We start from the raw sequence: 6523 nt of genomic DNA, 5'->3' as shown, positions 1-6523 counted from the left end.
TAATTTACCTCGGACTGGGGTCTCCTCTTTTGCTTCACCGGTTTGAACCTAGGGTCAAGGAATAGCCGATGTGTCGTTATCTTTGGTGGGATCCCTGTTATGTCTTTCCCTCGGGCTGGTACTCAATCAATATAATCCGTTCGCCCTCTTCAACCTTTGATTTGGTGACGTCAGAATCTTCAGGAACAATAAAAGTTCGAGGGGTTAGAAAATCCTCTTTTTCTTCTTCTATCTCCCGCTTCCCCAATTCGGTCGAGACTGGTGGCTGTGTTTGCTATTTGGCTGCTAGTTTACCTTTGATGCTAGACTTTTTCGAGATTGATAACATTGATATCGACATTACCTCATCAACCAAAAATAATTCCTTTCCAGTATGCTGCTCCCGTATACTATTTTTACACCGTCCGACATTGGGAATTTTATCATTTAATGGATTGCCGAAGGGACTACCCTCATATTGTGGATCCAAGGCCTTCCGAGTAGGGCATTGTACCTCATGTCACCCTTGATCACGTGGAATTTGGTATCTCGAATGGTTTCAGCCACGTTCACCGGTAAAATAATCTCCCTTTAGTTGTTTCACTAGCCATATTGAAGCCGTTTAAGACCCAAGTTGCGGGCACGATTTGATCTTGTAGGCCGAGCTGCTCCACGACCCTTGATCGGATGATATTCGCCGAGCTACCTGGATCCACTAAAACTCTCTTAACTTGAAGTTTATTTAATAAGATAGAAATTACCAGAGTGTCGTTGTGTGGCTGATAAATGCCTTCTGCTTCTTCATCGTTGAAATATAAGGAGCCTTCGGGCACATAATCTCAGGTTCGTTTTTCCCTAGTGATTGATACCTTAGTGCGTCTGAATATGGGTCCCTGTGGAATGTCTACCCCACAAGACACGTTGGGGTTCCTCCTGGTCATTTTTTCCTGTTGGCGTCCCTTTCTCTGAAATGATTCTTAGCTCGATCGTCGAGGAAATCTCAAAGGTGGCCCTCATTGAATAGACGGGCTACCTCCTTCCTTAGTTGCCTGTAATCCTCGGTCTTGTGACCATGCATGTCATGATACTTGAACATCAAATTTGGGTTTCTTTGGGAAGGATCGGTCTAAATCGGTCTGGGCCACCTAGTATCTTTGATCATTCCGATCACGGATACAATGCCCGATAAGTCGATGCTAAAGTTATATTCCGATAACCGAGGTGCCTCTGTGGTATCGAAATGCTTATCAAAACCACTTTTGCTCGTAAGTCCTAGAGAATTCTGTCTTCGATCACTTCTTTGATCATTCTAGGCGGAATTGCGTCTTGAACCATTGTACTTTCGATCTGCGGTATATAGTTGATATCATTCTCCATTCGACCTTGGCTCCTTGTCGATGTCCCTCTGGGTTTTAGCTCCCGACCTATTTTGATGTACGGAACCGGAAGGGGCTCCTAATTGGTCGTCCTTGACCCTAATCATTGATTGAAACTGATTTTGCACATCAGCCCAAGTTATAGCTGGATACTCGATCAAGTTTTGCTTCAACTGACGTGATGCTATCAAACTCCACTCGTTCAACCCTTGGGTGAAAGGTTGAACGGCCCAATCATCTGTGACCGATGGCAACTCCATGCGTTCCATTTGAAATCGGGATACGAACTCCCTCAGCATTATGTTATCCGTTTGTCTTATCTTGAAAAAATTCGATTTTCTTGTTGCGATCTTTATGGCCCCGACGTGTGCCTTTACAAAAGAATCTGCTAACATGGTAAATGAGTCGATGGAATTTGGTGACAGGTTGTGATACCAAATCATTGCTCCCTTCCAAAGGGCTTCTTCGAACTTTTTCAACAGCATAGATTCGATTTCATCATCTTTTATGTCATTTCCCTTTATTTCGTACGTGTACAAAGTGGTATGTTCATTAGGATTGGTGGTCCCGTTGTACTTAGGTATGTTCGGCAAATGAAAATTTTTAGGAATGGGCGCCGGAGCCGCACTTTGAGGAAAAGGCTTCTGCAGAAACTTTTTTGAATCCAAACCCTTTAGGATCGGGGGTTCCCCGATATCTGATCAACTCGGGAGTTGTATGTTTTCACTTTTTTATCATTAGTTTTGATTTTCTTCTCTCTTGACTCAATTCATTTGGTAAGCTCCTTGAGCATTTTCATTATTGCAAGATTAGTCTCCGATTCATTACCATTGGACCTTTCTGGCACTGGCTCGGTACGGCGAGTGATTTCTGGCTCGACCCCGCTTACGGTCCCATGCTGATTTTGCAACTGAGCCTGTAGCATCTCGAATTTAACCTGGAGACTAACTCCTCCGTCTCCTCTTCCCTGTGTCCTTAACCACCAGATCGGCCTTCCCTGCATACACTCCCTTTGGGGTCCGCACCTAGGTCCTTATATAGAGCAACGTTCGAACTAAACATCAACTGGATCGGCAACCGATGCTCCCTCGAGATTAGTCGTAGGCACCCCAGCTCTTGGAGCAATTACATTGTCATTTTCCCCGTGAAACCTAAGACCATTGATAAGTAGGGATTTTAACCTATTATTTGCTCTCTTTTACTTGTGTTTTAGGCCAAAAATGGTTGAAGGTATTCCTGGAAACTAATGAAATATGCTTGCTTGTAGGAATTGTTCAAAATGAGCCAAAGGAACCTTAATAACCTCACAAAGGAGTCAAAAGTTGAACAAAAACCAAGGCTGGGAAAAGTGTTTTGAAGCACGGACCGCACAAATATTGTGCGGCCGCGAAAGGCATGATGCGGCCGTGAGCATAAATACGCTGTCTGCATAAGGGAAATTCAGAGAGTGTGATTTTTGGGCTAAAAGATGAGCGTGGACCGCACCAGAAATGTGCGGCCGCAAAAGTCCCTGTGTGGCCGCGATTGAAATTACACGGACCGCGATGACTGAGGTTCAGAGAGCTTACAATTTGAGCAAAAGAGAGAAGGCGGTCAGCGTCAGAATTGTGTGGCCGCGATCAAATTATGCGGTCCGTAAAAGCTCAGCTCAACCCAGATCCAAAATTGAAGAACGCGGACACACTAAGAATTGTGCGGCCGGGAAAGCAAGAGTGCGGCTGCACTCAGAATTATGCGGCCGCACAACCTCCGCAGGGATATTTTTGTCAGATATTTTCAGCTTAGTATAAATAGAACTTTTTTTCATTTTTAGGTTATGATAGGTATTAGAGGAGCACCTGAGACGTCTGAGTTTTCTGTTTTTGGAAATTTTTTGCTAGATTCATCTTTTAACATTAGATTTTCATCCTTTAATCTAGTATTATGAATTTTATCTTCTTTTCATCTTTAGTTACTGTTATTTCCATGAATAGCTTAACCTATAGCTAGGGTTGTGACCCAACCCTAGTATGGGTATTTGCTGGGCATTTGATTTTAGGGCTTGAATGTGAATGGGATAGTGATATTTAGCCTAGTTCTTGCTAGAACTATAGAATTAATGGTTGCAAACATTGATTCATGCCTTTATGACTTAGTCTTTACTTGAGAAAGAGGGACTAAGTCTAGGAAAACTAGGACTAACAAGGAATTGGGGCGAACTCAAGAAATTGATAGCCCCAATTAAATAGTTAAACATAGAGATTGTAATACCCGACTTGAGCTAATATCACTTGAATTGCATGAATACCCATTTGGACTTGAGAAAGCCAAATTGGGCAAAATCATTGTTGATACCCAATTTTTTCCTGTATATTTTTATATGCAAAATATCTTTAAAATAGCATATATATGCATATATAAGTATGTCCAAGCATTTTACTATTTTCCCATAATTTTAAACTGACTTATTTCCCTTTTTCATCCATAAAAACACAATGATTATGTCCAAAATTATTATTTTGCTAATTCATTTATTGGAATTTTATATTTATATTAAAATATTGCTAAGGTATTTTTTACACATTTTGTACAAATTTATTTGGTGTTTTTAAGGATAGAATTGCATAATTGCAATATTAGCCATTTTTAGGTTTAAATTCGTCTCATATTTATAAAATAGGATTTTATATTTTTAAACTGATAATTATATATTATAAATCATTTTATTGCTTTTAATTAGTTTTCAGAAATTCATTTACTATTTTTTATAAGTTAAATGGGGAAAAAGGGGCTATTTAACTTATAGCCACATTTGGCCTCTTAATTTGGCCTAATTAAACCCAATACCCAGCCCAAATTAAATCAACCCAATACCAAAGCCCAATCCTAAATCTACCCAATCCAGCTTGGATCAAATCCTTGCTGGTGATCATTTTTTATCAACGGTCCAGATCTATGCTTACCTAATTAAGCCAAACGACCCCCCCCCCCCCCAACCCCCTCATTTTGCCTCACTCATCTCTATCTCTCCAACCTCTGGTTCTCTCTAGAACCTTCCCCCTCCCCTCCTCTCCGATGAGTTCCCTTCATATTCTCCGTCCACCTTCTGACCTTAATCCATGGTGGTTTCACCGCCCACCAAGCCACCTATGGCTCCTCACGTTTGGTTACTGAATTTTCATGACTTGACCACGAAGAGGTGGGTCCAGACCTCTGTCGATTCAAGTTCCACGCCCATCTCCGGCCTTGCTCCGGCAAGCCGTGTCTGTTCGAGCCTGGCCTCAACTCCTCCTGCTTAGATCCAAGCCTTTCTCACCGTTTGGTTTCCTCTGAAAACCCTAGCTTTGAGGTTTTTCTGATCTCTTTAGATCTATTCCAGATTTATGCTTTCCCTAAGTTATTAAACGACTTTCTAATATGTTTTCAAAAGGTTATACTTTCAAAACATTTATCTTCCGATTTAGGGTTTTGAGTTATGCTTCTCTGATTTTCTTGTGTGTTTCTCTGATTTTCTTCTTCTCTTGTGTGTTTTCTACTATGTTTCTCCAACTGTGTTCTTGTTAAATCTCTTCTACCATCTTTTTTTATTATATTGATCCTACGGTGCTCTTGTTAAACTTTCTTCTACCATGTTCTTTTACTATGGCTCTCCTATTGTGCTCTTGTTAACATTCTCCTACCATGTTCTTATTTGTTTCTTCTACCAGTTCTTCTACTGTGAGTCACATGTTACTCTTTTACTTTGTTTCTCATGAGTTTCTTTTATTGAAAAAGCATGTCGAAGGTCCTAGTTCCTTTATGAGACCTTTGAACTTGTTTCGACTAGTATCTTTTGCTTTCTTGATTACTTGCCCACTCACCTCGGCACTCAATTGATGGTAAAACCCTAAAATCTAGGGGTTCATCCGAGTTTGAGAACATTGGCTATGTGATATGTTCTTTTTTCATCGTTAAAGCTGTCTGAATTCAGAAGCCCTAACTATTTCGAGGTTCTGAACTTGTTTCTCAATTGAGTCTCAAAATTCTTTGTCTCAAACCCTGTCTCTTTAAGCAATTCTGATTTTTCACTAAACTTTTCTAAGGTCTTTTACACTAGATCTTTTGTATGCTACTAGATGCTACTTCTCTTCTACATTGCTAATATATGTGACTACCATGCTCCTATAGTCTATTATCTACTGATTTTGCATAGACACGACATCTTCTTTCAGCTTAACATGTTTGTATGCTCTTTATATGAGCTGAACTTCCCTCTAAAATGGCTTTCAAATTTGTGATTAGTTCAGACTTCCTTCTGTAAAGGTCTAATTGATTTCTTTCCTAGTTTGCTGATTTCCCTGTGACTCGACTTAAGTTACTTGACTTTCCTCAGCTTTTCTGACTTGGTTCATTCATGAACCAATGAGCACAAAATCTCTGATCCTTGATTTACTGACTATTAATTGATTTTTCTTACCTTATTTATGCAACCGTGTATTTCAAAATTCTGCCCTTAATTAACTTTTATGTATTTACCCCTAACTGCATGTTTTGTACAAGATGTTTATTTGATTTCTTCCCTTAAATAGTTTTCCCGTTTGAATATGAGTTCCTTAATTAAAGGAAGTCTTGTGTGATTGATTATTGATTGATATTCAGTTCCTTAACTATTTTCTTACCTTATTTCTGCCTGATTTTCACACTATAAATGCACGACTGTTTCATTAAGACGGACTCATTCATAGTCTTTCTGAACTCACACTTATAGACAATAGTATTCTCTCTTCTTGTCTGCACTGTGGCCTGCTTACAAGACTTACTACTTTTCTCTATTTGTTTATTTGAAACTGGTATGTCCTAATTTAAGATTAAGCACCACAACAATGTGTTTGTTTACTGCTTTTGTATCAATGTCTACTTACTATTTCTGTATAGTTTAACACTCAAATTAGCATGCTGATTTCTTTCTGCCTGTTTCTATTATGAATCCCAAACCCCCGCCTCCTATGTGTTTGAGCTATGGCTTAAGGCATGGCAAACTGCAAATTATTGTCCATGAATTAAACTTGATCCCTTGGGATCCTAGCTCCTAATAGTGTGTTCTAACAGGCTTATGGGTGTTCTAGCATTCTCCATTGTTGGGTATGCCCACAGCCTTCTCTTGCCTCTTTCAATTTCCCTATTCCCCCTGAACCCCTTATGTGTACTTA

Source organism: Nicotiana attenuata, unplaced genomic scaffold (genome assembly GCF_001879085.1).
Source record: "Nicotiana attenuata strain UT unplaced genomic scaffold, NIATTr2, whole genome shotgun sequence".
NCBI classification, from domain to species: Eukaryota; Viridiplantae; Streptophyta; class Magnoliopsida; order Solanales; family Solanaceae; genus Nicotiana; species Nicotiana attenuata.
The sequence above is the reverse complement of the archived record's forward strand: the minus strand, read 5'-3'. Positions refer to the sequence as shown.